The sequence below is a fragment of the Palaemon carinicauda genome, chromosome 30, assembly GCF_036898095.1.
Source record: "Palaemon carinicauda isolate YSFRI2023 chromosome 30, ASM3689809v2, whole genome shotgun sequence".
In the NCBI taxonomy this organism is placed as follows: Eukaryota; Metazoa; Arthropoda; class Malacostraca; order Decapoda; family Palaemonidae; genus Palaemon; species Palaemon carinicauda.
In genome coordinates, this window is record NC_090754.1 from 18,410,176 (window position 1) to 18,425,514 (window position 15,339).

At 39.4% G+C, this 15,339-nt stretch overlaps 1 protein-coding gene across 1 annotated transcript in view; it reads left to right on the forward strand.

The window, feature by feature from the left end:
• Positions 1-9,409: 9,409 nt before the first annotated feature.
• Positions 9,410-15,339, forward strand: part of LOC137623678 (mitochondrial inner membrane protease ATP23 homolog) — an 83,030-nt gene continuing 77,100 nt past the window's right edge. The window contains exon 1 of the mRNA XM_068354507.1: positions 9,410-9,561. The gene's annotated coding sequence lies outside the window, so the exon portion shown is untranslated. The remainder of the gene's footprint in view (positions 9,562-15,339) is intronic.

Genomic DNA, 15,339 nt, shown 5'->3' on the forward strand with positions numbered 1-15,339 from the left:
ATAGCGCACAATAGCTTTAGTTAGCGTTTCTAAATTCCCTAATTCTATGCCACTTATTCTAAATTTTCTTAATTCATCACTGCAAAACATTTGCTCCGTTATATCATCTGACTCACCACACAGCACACAAAGGTTATCCTTATCATTCATGTTTTAACTTTTTTTCTTTATTATATCATATTCAACCTTGTTTTTATAATTATTACTGCTTCCTTAGTGTAAAGTCCTCCTGCGCCCTGTATAATCTCTTCTGCCATTAATATCCATAAACCTTATTTTGGTTATCTCTGCTCTCTTTTCTTCTATCTTTTAATTTAATTTCATTAGCCACTTCACTTTTTATTTCTTTTCTGTGTTCTTGCTTTTTATACTTTCTTACTTCTTCGAACTTGAGTTGGTCGAGTTTATGGTGTCAATAGTGACTTCTTTACAGCCTTTCCGATAGGCATATGGGCTATATATCGAGTTGTACTATTTTACCCTTTCTAATATAGAGAATATACACTTATAAACGACTCAATTGTTTTATTGTATTATAAGAACACCGCTCCCTTCGTCGTCCAGAAAATCAACAAACTGTTTATTTATTTGAATTCTCCTTTCGCCACACCGTGGTTTTCCATGTATATTTATTCCGCTCTATCAGAGCTACAGTTTGACATATATATTATTTCATTACATGTTTCTGTTAACTCATAATTCGTATATTTGTACACATATATTTTGGCGGGCAATTAAATCTGATTTGGCGCCAGCGCCATCCTACGGTACTTTCCGTCCGCACCTTGTAATATACTCCAAAGGGCAAAAGAAAACTGCACAATAGAAGAACTTAGAAACGCAGCAGAAGCAGCTATAACCTCTGTAGAAACAACAGGGGCACAGATCTACCATACTGATGGTACAGTAGATCCTGGAACCCAAACAGCAGGAGCGGCAGTTCACTCCTGCAAGTTCACAGCTTGCTGGAGAACATCCAATAATGTCTCCACCCTGCAGACAGAGCTTGTCGCAATACAGCAAGCATTAAAATACTCTATTGAAAATGAGGAAGGACCAGTAGTCATCCATACTGATTCACGATCCTCAGTGCAGGCCCTACAGCAGGACAAAAACAAAGAAAACAAATCCCTGATAGCGGACATTCAAATCCTCTTACATCAACATTATGAAAGAAACAGACTAGTAACTATAAACTGGATCCCCAGTCACATAGGGTTACCAGGGAATGAAAAGGCTGATGAGCTAGCCAAAAGCACCAAACACATTCACAATGTACAGGTGCACATACAGCCTGCACTGCAACAAATCAAAAGCAAAATAAAGACACAGCTCAAGGACAACCTAATCAAGGAACTACATATGAGGATAGAGAATGGCTCTCCCTCTGCAACATGGTACAAATGGGCATCAGAACTAGAACCCCCTCCCATAGACAGATACACCCCAAGAAAACTGGCAGTATGTATACACAGACTCCGGCTGGGTTACAAAGCAAACTGGGAACTCCTAGATGACATCCAGAGAAGGTGTGAACACTGTGATGTCATACCACAACAACCCCTCCTGTACTATCTACTAGAATGCAGAGAAACAGCACAGCTACGAGGTGATCTACTTGTAGACACCAACACACCACATGCCATGAAAGAGGCAGCCACACTGGCAAAAGCAATTGTCGAAAGCATAGACACACATGCACAGTTGCTTTCAACACTACCTCCACCAAGGTAAGACCTCCTCATTCCATGCACCATCTCATCCCATCATTGTAAGGCTCTATTCACATCACCCCCTTTCACTTCTCAACTAATCTACCACTAAAAATCTCTCTGCAGGGACCCTAGGGAGTAAAGGGTTGGACAACCCCACCTGCACAATTTTTCTCTAATCTTCAAAAGCCTTACACCCCCACTTTTCAAACTACCACTATCCGAGAAATGATGGCCCTCTACCACTACCACCATCATCCTTACCCTATCCACATCTTTTTCTACTACTAAAAACCTTTCAAATTTCCATTAATGCAACTACCTTAAAAATTTTACAGATCACCTACGGGCCAACCAAGGGAAAGGCCCGTGCCAACAACAAGTGTTGGCTTTAATACCCTAACAACAACATGAATAAAGTATCAGTTGATCTTGGTGACGCTTGTCTCACTGTCCTTACAGTATGTATGTATGCTTAAGTTACGACAGCTTCTTATTCCCAACTTTGGTAACTTGTAGGAAGTCCCGTAAAACCTCTCAAGCTCTATGGTCAGTCTTATGTATTCTTCAGCTTATTTGTTCTTATTTCGTTAGGTTTGTACACGTAAATAAATGTTCCATAATATTTTCTTGACAAATGTCTAAATTTTCCTCAATGCAGTAGCTTTTATGACTAAGATAGTATTGATACTATCCACTTCTTTTATATACAACTGTTAGGAATCATTTCATTCTATAAATGTTATTCTATTATTTAGTATATATTTTCTTCTATATTTGCATACTTAACTTCTTTATTTCTTTCTTAATTGTATATCCAAAATATCTTCTTTATATTTTAATCTACTATATTAAAAATTTATCACATATTTTCCTAGATATTACAGATTTAACTTCATAATTTCTCTGATGAAAGGTTAAAGTTTCCTGTTTATCATTATTAGCATTACCAGCTGGTTCCAGTTTCAGTGCCATCTGAAGAGACACGGTTAGCTTCTTTAATTCTTCGGGGTTTACAATGTTGCAAAGCAATATTATTTTCTAGTAATCTATTTCACAGGATACGTGTTTTGTTACTAGAGGAGCTGAAAGAGATAAACAGGGATAGAATAGGATTGAGTGAAATCAGAACTTGGGAATCTTTTATAGTTTTTAAAAAGATGGGACATATTTTGCTTTGGGAGAGATGGATAGAACAAAGGACATGGACTGGGTTTTCTTATTGATAAAAATCTTGCAGGTAACATAGAAAAATTTTGCAGTATTAGTGATAGAATTGCAGGAGTAATTATCAAATTAAACAAGAAGTATGAACTGAAGGTCATTCAGTCGTATGCACCAACAACATGCCATACCTAGGAAGAAATAGAAACTTTTCATGGTGATCTGGAGATAGGCTATCTATGAAAAAAACATAAGATTCAATTTACATTTTTATTGGGGAATTTTTATCCTAAAGTAGGTCAAAAGAAGAAAGGAGAATGAGAAGTTGGTAAATTTGTTGTAGGCACTAGGAATATCAGAGGAGACATGCTTGTAAAATTTGCTGAAAGAAAAAAAAATCTTAAAATCATGAACACATTGTTTTATAGAAAATGGACACGAAGAAGCCCAAATGGAAGAATAAAATTTGAAATAGATTTTATTCTTAGTAAAAATTCAATTTAGTTAAAGATTTAACAGTGAAAAACAAGCAAAAGTCAATCGGTCATAGAATGGTGAGAAGCGAAATTTTTAGATTTAAGGTAAGAGAAAGAAAATTAATTTTAAGAAAGAAAACAAACACTCTTGTAATAAAGGAAAAGTCTGATGAGTTTAGTTTAATAATACAAAATAGGTATTCTAAGCTACAGGATGAATTGGAAGCAAGTATAGAAGAAATGAACATTAGTTTAATAAAATTTGTATTAGAATCAGCACAAGAGATAGGTGGAAAAGTTCCTAAACAAGATCAAGGAAAATTATCAGAAAAAAACAATATAATAAAGAAAAGATTAAAAATGGCGGTAAAATCCAAGAGAGATGAAACAGAATTATCAGAGCCATCCAAAACAATAAACAATCTAAAACCCAAGATATTCGTCAACACAATTAAACCAAACTTGAGGAAACGCCAAAGAAAGGAATAAACTTCAAATTGACGAAAAGAAGACTTGGAACAGGGCACTAACAAATGTTTGTTTTAAAAGATGAAACTAGAAATAGTACCCACAATTGAAACGGAGTGCTAAAAACTGCAGATTTCTATACAATGCTATAAAATAGTGATAATAGAAATAACCTCCCCAATAAAACTAATGAAACACCTGAGCCGGTATAAATGTAAAAGTAGGAAAGTAAAGAAATCATTGAAGGGCATGAAAATAGGCAAAGCAGCATGATAGCCTAACAACTGATTTGATAATAGATGGAAGTGATTTCATAGTAGTAGAACTCGCTAAACTATACACCAAATGTTTGCAAGAATGCTCATTGCCTACAGCTTAGAAAAACTTTATCATTATACTAATTCACAAAAAGTGAGTCACAAAAGACATGAAAAATTACCGCCCAATAAGTTTACTCTCTGTGATATATAACATATTTACAATTATCAAATTATGCAGAATAGAAAAACAGCTAGACTTTAATCAACCAAGAGACCAGGCAGGCTTTAGACGTGGGCATTCAACTACTGACCATCTCCATGTATTTAACCAGTCAATGGAAAAATCAACAGTATGACAAACCACCATGTATGGCATTTATAGACTATAAGAAAGCTTTTGACTCTGTACAAACCTGAGCAGCAATGAAAACCCTTCAAAATCAAGGAATGGGAGAACACTTGAAGATATCTATACAGGAAGTTCAACAATCCTAAAACTACATAAAGATAGTGAGAAAATTCCGATTGAGAACCCATCTCTCCTATATTATTCACAGTATGACTAGAAGTTTTAAAGATTTTAGATTTGGAAAATGTAAGAATTAATATTAATGGGAAATTAAATTTATTAACAACTTGAGATTTGCAGATGGTATAGTTGGGTTTGGTTAATCATGGGAGGAATTACAGAATACGATAGAAGCTTTGAATAGAGAAAGCAATGTAGGACTAAAAAATCATTATGAGTAAAGCTAAGATAATAATCAATGAAAATGCAGCGTAACAACAAATATGAGCTATGGACGAACCTCTAGAGATTGTTAATTAATACACGTACTTAGGACACACAGTAAGTGTTTCCCCAGGACACGAGACCGAAATTAAAAGAAGAATAAGCGTGGGATGGAGAACGTTTGATAAACAATATAAGATTATGAAAATTAAAATGCCACTTTCTCTAAAAAGAAAAATATTCAATAACATGGTCTTACCAGTATATAGGCTACTTATGCATCAGGCACTTGGAGCCTTAGAACATAAGCTAGGTAGACCTACAACTCAAAGAGCTATGGAAAGAATAATGATGAGAATAAAAATTTATGAACTATTATTATTATTATTATTATTATTATTATTATTATTATTATTATTATTATTATTATTATTATTATTATTATTATTATTATTATTATTATTATTATTATTATTATTATTATTATTAATGGATTATGTGTTGATAACTAAAAGAATGTTTGGAAGATTGAAAGACGTGCACGTGTTTAGGGGTATGGCTAACGGCATGTCTGATCATTTTTTGGTGGAAGGAAAATTAGTTGTAGCAAAAGAGTGGGGTAATAGAGTAGGTGGATGTAAAAGGGAGCTAGTGAGGGTTGAAGAGCTAATAAAACCGGGGGTAAATAGTAAATATCAGGAAAGGTTGAAAATGGCATATGACGAGGTGAGAGTAAGAGAAACTGGTAATTTAGAGGAGGAGTGGAAGTTAGCAAAAGAAAATTTTGTTGGGATTGCAAGTGATGTATGTGGCAAGAAGGTTGTTGGAGGCAGCATGAGGAAGGGCAGTGAATGGTGGAATGAAGGAGTGAAGGTAAAAGTGGAAGAGAAAAAGAGGGCTTTTGAAGAATGGCTGCAGAGTAATAGTATAGAGAAGTATGAAAAATATAGAGAGCAAAAGGTGGAAGTAAAGCGCAAGGTACGTGACGCAAAGAGGGCAGCTGACCTGAGGTGGGGTCAGGGACTGGGTCAGTCATATGAAGAGAATAAGAAGAAGTTTTGGAAAGAAGTGAAGAGATTAAGGAAGGCCGGCGCAAGAATTGAAGAGACAGTGAAAGATGGAAATGGAAGGTTGTTAAAAGGAGAGGAGGCAAGGAAAATGTGGGCGGAATATTTGAAAGTTTGCTGAATGTTGAGGATGATAAGGAGGCAGATATAATTGCTGTTGCAGGTGTTGAGGTGCCAGTGATGGGAGATGAGAATGAGAGAGAGATTACAATAGAGGAAGTGAGGAGAGCACTAGATGAAACGAGAGTAGGAAAAGCATCTGGTATGGATGGTGTGAAAGCTGAGATGTTGAAGGAAGGGGGTGTGACTGTACTTGAATGGTTGGTGAGATTGTTTAATGTGTGTTTTGTGTTGTCAATGGTACCAGTAGATTGGGTCTGTGCATGTATTGTACCACTATATAAGGGTAAGGGAGATGTGCATGAGTGTTGTAATTCAAGAGGTATTAGTTTGTTGAGTGTAGTTGGAAAAGTGTATGGTAGAGTACTGATTAATAGGATTAAGGATAAAACAGAGAATGCAATATTGGAAGTACAGGGTGGTTTTAGAAGAGGTAGGGGTTGTATGAATCAGATTTTTACAGTTAGGCAGATATGCAAGAAATATTTAGCAAAAGGTAAGGAGGTGTATGTTGCGTTTATGGATCTGGAGAAAGCATATGATAGAGTTGATAGGGAAGCAATGTGGAATGTGATGAGGTTATATGGAGTTGGTGGAAGGTTGTTGCAAGCAGTGAAAAGTTTCTACAAAGGTAGTAAAGCATGTGTTAGAATAGGAAATGAAGTGAGCGATTGGTTTCCGGTGAGAGTGGGGCTGAGACAGGGATGTGTGATGTCGCCGTGGTTGTTTAACTTGTATGTTGATGGAGTGGTGAGAGAGGTGAATGCTCGAGTGCTTGGACGAGGATTAAAACTGGTAGGCGAGAATGATCATGAATGGGAGGTAAATCAGTTGTTGTTTGCGGATGATACTGTACTGGTAGCAGACACAGAAGAGAAGCTTGACCGACTAGTGACAGAATTTGGAAGGGTGTGTGAGAGAAGGAAGTTGAGAGTTAATGTGGGTAAGAGTAAGGTTATGAGATGTACGAGAAGGGAAGGTGGTGCAAGGTTGAATGTCATGCTGAATGGAGAGTTACTTGAGGAGGTGGATCAGTTTAAGTACTTGGGGTCTGTTGTTGCAGCAAATGGTGGAGTGGAAGCAGATGTACGTCAGAGAGTGAATGAAGGTTGCAAAGTGTTGGGGGCAGTTACGGGAGTAGTAAAAAATAGAGGGTTGGGCATGAATGTAAAGAGAGTTCTATATGAGAAAGTGATTGTACCAACTGTGATGTATGGATCTGAGTTGTGGGGAATGAAAGTGATGGAGAGACAGAAATTGAATGTGTTTGAGATGAAGTGTCTGAGGAGTATGGCTGGTGTATCTCGAGTAGATAGGGTTAGGAACGAAGTGGTGAGGGTGAGAACGGGTGTAAGAAATGAGTTAGCGGCTAGAGTGGATATGAATGTGTTGAGGTGGTTTGGCCATGTTGAGAGAATGGAAAATGGCTGTCTGCTAAAGAAGGTGATGAATGCAAGAGTTGATGGGAGAAGTACAAGAGGAAGGCCAAGGTTTGGGTGGATGGATGGTGTGAAGAAAGCTCTGGGTGATAGGAGGATAGATGTGAGAGAGGCAAGAGAGCGTGCTAGAAATAGGAATGAATGGCGAGCGATTGTGACACAGTTCTGGTAGGCCCTGCTGCTTCCTCCGGTGCCTTAGATGACCGCGGAGGTAGCAGCAGTAGGGGACTCAGCAGTATGAAGCTTCATCTGTGGTGGAAATGTGGGAGGTTGGGCTGTGGCACCCTAGCAGTACCAGCTGAACTCGGCTGAGTTCCTGGTTAGGCTGGAGGAACGTAGAGAGTAGAGGTCCCCTTTTTTGTTTTGTTTCTTGTTGTTGTCGGCTACCCCCCAAATTGGGGGAAGTGCCTTTGGTATATGTATGTATGTATGTATTATTATTATTATTATTATTATTGTTGTTGTTGTTAATAAAGCCTAAGGGCTCCAGCAGGGAAAATGGCCCAACGAGGAAAGGAAATAAGGAAATAAATGAACTATATGAGAAATAATGAACAATTAAAATAAAAAATTTTAAGAACTGTAACAAAATTATTTTTCTCAGTAGAAGATGATGCATGGAGAAGTATTGAATTAAAAGCTCAAAATAGAGACAACTGGCGAAATCTAACCGAGGCCCTTTGCGTCTATAGGCGTAGATGATGATGAACAACATTAAAACAATCTTTCATAAATAAACGATAAAAAAGACTTATGTCAGCCTGTTGAAATAAAAAGAAAACTGCTGCAAGTTTGAACTTTGGAAGTTCTATCTATTTAACAACTCGATTAGGAAGACCATTCCACAATTTCGTCACAGCTGGAATAAAACTTATAGAATACTGTGTAATATTGAGCCTCATGATGTAGAAGGGATGACTATTAGAATTAACTTCATACTTAATTTAACGAACAGGCTGGTACTGTCCGGGAAGACCTGAATATGAAGGCTAATCAAAATTATGATAAATCTGATGCAACATGCATAACGAACTATTTGAACGACAGTGCCAGTGATTAATATTCAAACAAGGAATAAGGAATTTAATAGACCTCAGGTTCCTGTCCAACAAATTAAGATGAGAATCAGCAGCTGATGACCAGACAGGAGAACACTACTCGAAACAAGGTAGAATGAAAGAATGAAAGCACCTATTCAGAATAGATTGGTCACCGAAAACCTTACCAGTCATACAGAGTTAAAGAAACATTATCAATGCTGAAATCTGAATGTCGAGGATCCACTGTCCTCGACCTCCTTACAATCATACTTTTGAGTTTTGTTAAGATTCAACTTCATGCTGTGGTTGTTGCCCAATCTATTATTTTTTTTGCTTATTTCCTCATCAAATTTTATTGCGTTAGATTATCTTTATTCCAAAAATAGCCCCATGAGAATTTCTCAAATTATCTTTTTTATGATCTGTAGCCTACATTTTCGATTAATCCCTTCATTCTTGACTGCATGCAGTTTTTGTTTCTTTTTGTCCATCCAGCTTTATCTTTAAATTTCAAAAGGCAGGTTAATTTACGCGTTTCTTTTATTGACCCCGTCTACTGCTTTTCCTACTTTATTCCCTTGTTTTATTGTATTTCTTTTATGATGTTCCGGTAACATTATCTCTTAAGCATTTCCCTATAGAAAATGGATAGAATTTAGTATATGGACATACAAAATGAATAAATATTAAAATAAAAATACTTTTAATTCTAATAAAAGGGTATACCATTCTTATTTTGATTATAGATAAAGACAGTGATTATAGATAGAAAATGCGATAGGTTAAGGCTATTAAATTTGCTGAAAACTATAACATATCGAATATAATACTAAACAGAGCCATGATTTTAAGACGAGTTGTTTCACATAACTTTAAAAAGAAGGTCTACGAAATATGTTAAAAGTATGTCCATCGACATTACACCATTTGACAAATGTAAACAGAGCAGAAGGTAAAACATTCTTCTTCTTCCAATCAGGAATTTGAGCCGGAACCTGAACCGTTTGTGTTATGTTACTTAAAGCATTATACTTTTAAAGATTACGAAAGAATAAGAAATTCCTGTGAACTGTTGAATCAAGGTTAGCGTGCTTTCCCATTTGTATTAAAGCTTCTATTTTAACTCATTACTAAGAGACTTTCCCATTTGTATTAAAAACAATTGTAACTTACCGGTAGGGTCCTGTCATTTGTCATTAGGCTACAAGGTAGATTAGATTATGTTAAGGTTAACCATTTCATAAAAAATATTATTATTTTGTGGTCTTGGTCAATATTAATAGTATTAAGTGTATGATGAAATAATAATTTTGAATGTTTTAGTAAACCTTAATAATGTACTCTATATTAGTTCTATTGCTTGAGGGTACACTCGGGCGCATTATTCTATCTTATTTCTCTTCCATTTGTTTTGTTAAAGTTTTGATAATTTTTTTGTAATAATCCCACCCAGGACTTTTATCATGGAAAAATATTTTCTTTTGTTAGTTTTCTTGTTGTTTTGTTGTTCTGATGTTATTCACTTCTGCAAATATATTGTTTTCCGAGTATCATCACCCAACGTTAATTTAGAGAACATCAGGTTGGATACTGGAAAATAAGGTAAAGTTTTAGATTCAACCAAATTGGGAAATGTATTATATTAATATATTTTCCTAGTAAAGCACGTGATAACAAAAAACTTTCTCTCAATACATTATTGACGCTGATGTCTACTTACAGAGATAATTATTTCAGTTAATGTAGGTCTGCATTTTATTTCTAAGTGTTTTGTATACCTTTACGCTGCCACGGGACCTAGCTCTTGTTCGTTTGTATGTCTGTTTTCATCTTACTTGGCTCCGCCCCATTGCGTAATGTGACAATATTTACTTGAATGCGCATTTGCTCCTCCCACTAATGTCGCTCCTCCAATCTAAATACTACTGGGTTCTTTTCAAGGGTTATTATTGGACGATTCATTGGTCTCTCAGTCTTGTTTCAAGGATCTGTTTTTCGTGCAATATAACATTGTAAACGATAGTATTTTGTTTTTTTCCCTATTTCATTATGGGAGAAACCCGTGATTGTCGTTTGTTTTCGGTTTTCAAAAGTTCCGGTTTCTATATTTTCATCACACGTCACTTAACTGTCTTGGATCCTCCGGTACGGTTGTGTGAAATATGTCGTTATTCCTATTTTGATGTGATCGGCCGATATCATGGGAATTATAATGGAACTCCTGAAGTAGTGGATCGTTTTCTAAGGGAGCATTCCGTATTACCTTTAAGTGTCCAGTGTGGTAAATGTGATTCGCCTTTACATTTTCGTGAGGATAGACATGTGTGGTATTGTACCAAATCTGAACGTATTCCAGTACTTGATGATTCAGAAGAGGGTCAACCACAACCTTCCACATCTTCATCGTCATCTTCCGTTTAAGGTAAGAAGTGATTTAACAAAATATATATATTCAAATTTACCCCTGGTTAAAGGGGGGGTCGCAGGGGGGGCGAAGCCCCCCCCGGTAGGGGTACAGGGCCCCTAGGTTAGGTTAGGTGGGTTTGTTAGGTTCTGTGGTGCCCTGAAAATTACTGTGGCCTTAAGGGGGGGTCGCAGGGGGGGGCGAAGCCCCCCCCGGTAGGGGTACAGGGCCCCTAGGTTAGGTTAGGTGGGTTTGTTAGGTTCTGTGGTGCCTTGAAAATTACTGTGGCCATAAGGGGGGGTCGCAGGGGGGGCGAAGCCCCCCCCCGGTAGGGGTACAGGGCCCCTAGGTTAGGTTAGGTGGGTTTGTTAGGTTCTGTGGTGCCCTGAAAATTACTGTGGCTTTAAGGGGGGGTCGCTGGGGGGCCCTACCCCCCTCCCCCCGGTAGGCCTAGTTAGGGGTATAGGGGAGGGGTGCTGGAACATTAATTATTCATTTATTGCAAATATCATTCAATGCCCCAACACCCTCCCCCCCCTTCCCCCACCCAAAACCCCGGTTCCCAAAGGGTGTCCCCCATAATTGGTGGGATGAACTAGGGTATACATAGTAAATCTCTAAATCGGTTGGTTTGCAGTCAAAATAAACGTTAAATTCATTGAAACCACACTATTTCTGATGCAACAAATATATTTTTATTGCATTTTTCCAAATTTGGCTGAAACTAAAAATTTACCGAAAATAATGAATTGCGGAAGAAAATAACGGTAAAAGACAACAAGACAACAAGAAAAATGATGAAAAAAATTTTTTTTCAGGAAAAAATATGAGGAACAACACAACGTAAACTACCATTGGCCCGTTTTCTTCTGAGTCCCGTTTTCTATTGAATGTAAAGTAATTTTTGCTTAGCCATATCCTTGATAAACTAATAATAATTATTCACTCACTGATCTTTGCTCAGCCGTGGCTTGCTTCGCTCGCAATTAAATATTACATCACCTCCATATGTTCTGGCAAGTGGTAATATTGCGCTATGCATGTTCGCTGCGTGAACAAGTATTTTGCCGTATCCTTTGTTCACACTGTGCCTTAAATCTATAGTGGCTTACCTTAATAGTCTGAGTCGGAGTCAGAATCCCCCAAATCAGGAGTGAAAACCAGCTCAATGGTTTGTGATGCCCCACTGGGTCCTGGTTGTGCAGTAAGGCCACTCGGTCCTTTCGGTTTTCTAAATTTAACGTGACACTGCCAATAATGACGATCAGGTCGCAAAGAACACGGTTTGTAACACTTCGGGCAAGTTATTTCTAAAGGAAGCACACCATGATTACGCAAAAATTTTAAAGTTTCTTCGTTATTTGTTAAAAATAGTCTAGTAGCCTCGTGCTGGGTAAATTCACAACTAGTACACAGAGTCGCCATCACTAAACTAATGAACTGTCAAGCGACCAAACGGTCACCAGAGGCCAAAGAATGCTTTGTAATTTGAAAATGAGCGGGCTTCACGGATATGCATGAATAACGTTTTTCATCAAGAACCAATGAAATGGTGAGATTATAATGTACCTAGATTCTGATAGGCCAATTCATATTACAGAGCCCGCAAAACGGGGAAAACAAAAAAAATTTTTTTTTTACACATGCACAGTAAGGTCAAGGATAACCACGACTTCGGCGCAATCAGGCGAAAATTATCACAGTGCGCAAAGGGATAGAGCTTAATAGAATAGGAACGAACATACAAAGTAGCAGGAGCTACTCTCCGTGTCACTGTGAAGATAAAAGAGGGACTTAGAAAAAATCTTTATTTACCGTAAGTTAATTTAATTTATTTCGCTCTTATTACGTATTTGCGAGGATAATGTATTGGCAAGAATTAATTTTTTTTCATGTGTTTTACCTGACAAAAATACATATAACAACCAAAGCGCTGGGTGGGATTATCACGAAAAATTACCAGTTTTTATAGTTTTTATAGGAAAAATTTATTTTAATGATTTTACTATTCTTAAAATATTTTATTTTTCCTTGTTTCCTTTAATCACTGGGCTATTTTCCCTTTTGGAGTCCCCGGGCTTATAGCATCCTGCTTTTCCTAGGGTTGTAGCTTAGCAGTTAATAATAATAATGATAATACAGTTTTGGTGGACTAGGCTAGGAGGAAAATCACTGGGCAAGAGGTCGTTCCTTAATGGGGGATGGCTAGTTTAGTGCCATCTCTATACCTCATGTAGTGCTCTGTAAGCATTACCTATTGGTCTTTGTAGCATTCCTTCTACCCCCAGCTGCACTTGTTTTATTCCCATGTACTGTACTTCTGTTTCCTGCTTCCTTCTTGAGTGAGTATATTTCCCTTTAATTTCTAGCCAAATACACGAACCATATAATTTTCATGCTCGGTATCTTGTGTTTTATGCATTTATAACCATGAATATTGGGGAAAACCACCCGTGTATGAGTTTTCTTATCCCTTTTATGAAAACAATTATGGGGGATCCCAGTGGAAACCAGGATTTTGGGTGGAGAAATGCTAAAAATGTGTGATTTGCATTAATAATAATGGTTAGTAATGTGTAATAAATGCAATATAACCAGCTGGAAAAATATGTGATTCATGTATCATGATTATCTATGGTATACTGTAATTCATATCACATCCCTCAGATGCTTTTTGTTCAGCCATAGGTTACTTCGCTCACAAAATAAACACAATTTGATGCTATTTTAGTAAGCAGTCTACCTGTGTTTCTACTTTAGCTGGCAGTCTGCCTATAATATTCTATTGTTCCGTAACTGGAATACAAACCACGCTATTTAATAGGGGTATTACTTTCGTGCGTTTATGCTCTTGGTGCTGAGCGGTCACACTTGCAGCTACGCTCAAGGGGCTGGGCAGCTGCAGGAGCTCCTCTTCGGAGGGTTTCTCCTTATGGTCAGCTTGTTGATCCAACGGCCCTAAGGGGCGCCTTCATCAGTTCTTCTGGTCTCTTCTACGAAGTGTTCTCCTCTCTCGTTCGCGAGTGTCTCTCGTTCGCGAGAGTGTCTCTCGTTCGCGAGAAGGACACTCATAGAGACTCCTCTTCGGAGGACTCCCCTGCTGTTGTTGCTGATGTTGCTGAAGGCTCAGTTCCCTCCTCCGAACATCCTTCAAGGGGGCAGCTGAGTCCAACGGTCTCTCCTTCGAGTGTCTCTCCCCCTCGGGGGAGTTCACTAACAGAGACTCCTCTTCGGAGGACTGATGATGGTGCTCCTGTTCGTGGTCGTCTTCATCTTCAGCCGCAGAGGATCCTCCTCGACGAGAAAACACCGTTACAGCTGCTTCGCTAGACCTTTCGGCAGATCGTTTGCGATCTCCGACACCTGCTAGACCTTCTTGTCTTCCATCTCTGTTCCTGGACGCAGATGCGCAGTGGGCGCCACTCCACCCCGTTTTCCGACAGGCACCGGTCCCTTCGGGGCTAAGGGCTTATCTCACAATGTGAGTAAGTCCCTTAGGGCCAGGTTTTTACATGTGCAACCTCGTTCTCCTGCGCGCTTGCGTGCAGTAGTTTGCAAATACTCTCCTGCTGTGGACCAGTCTTCTGCTGAATCAACACTCCAGCGATCTCCTGTAGCTGAGTCTCGCCGTAGATCTCCCGATTGCCAACGCTTCTGGTATCTTCTGTGCGGCTACGTGCCTTGTGCACCAATGGTCTCCTGAACGCCTAGGGTCGCCTGCTCGCCGGCGAACATCTGATCGCCCTTTTCTGATGTGCGCAATGCGCACCAACGTTCGCCCTCGCGCCCACGATCTCCGGATCTGGGCGCAGGCAAGGAGTTTATTCCTTCGCCTCCTCGCCGACAATCTCTCTAGTTCTGCACCCTCGCTGATATCTTCTGGCCACGCAACTACGCGCCTACGATCTACCGGTTCCTGCCTCGTCGCGCGCAGTTCAAGAAGTTCCTACTCTGGCGCACAGGCACTCACAGGTTCTTCTGGACTCGCAGCGCCCTTCTGGAGTTTCGTGCCAAGCGCGCCCACGTGCGGTTCCAGTTCCAGCGCGCCAACGCGCCAACGCGCCAGCACGCTTCCACTTCACACCGCTCCGCCCAGGAGACACCTAAGCTAGCGCACGGGTGCTCACAGGCATCCCTGGGCTCTCCTTGCGCGCCAGCGATCTCCTAAGCGCCTGCGCGCGAGCGTTTTCAACGCGCCAACGCTTCAATTGTCGTAGGTTTCCTACGCGCCCACGCGTTAACTCTCCTGTACGCGATCGGTCGCTACGCGCCACCGCTCGCCAAAGCGCCACCGCTCGCCAACGCGCCACCGCCCCATCGCTCGCTAACGCGCCTTCGCCCGCTTAAGAGCCATCGCTTCAATCGTCGTAGGTTTCCTACGCGCCCACGCGTTAACTCTCCTGTACGCGATCGGTCGCTACGCGCCACCGCTCGCCAACGCGCCACCGCCCCATCG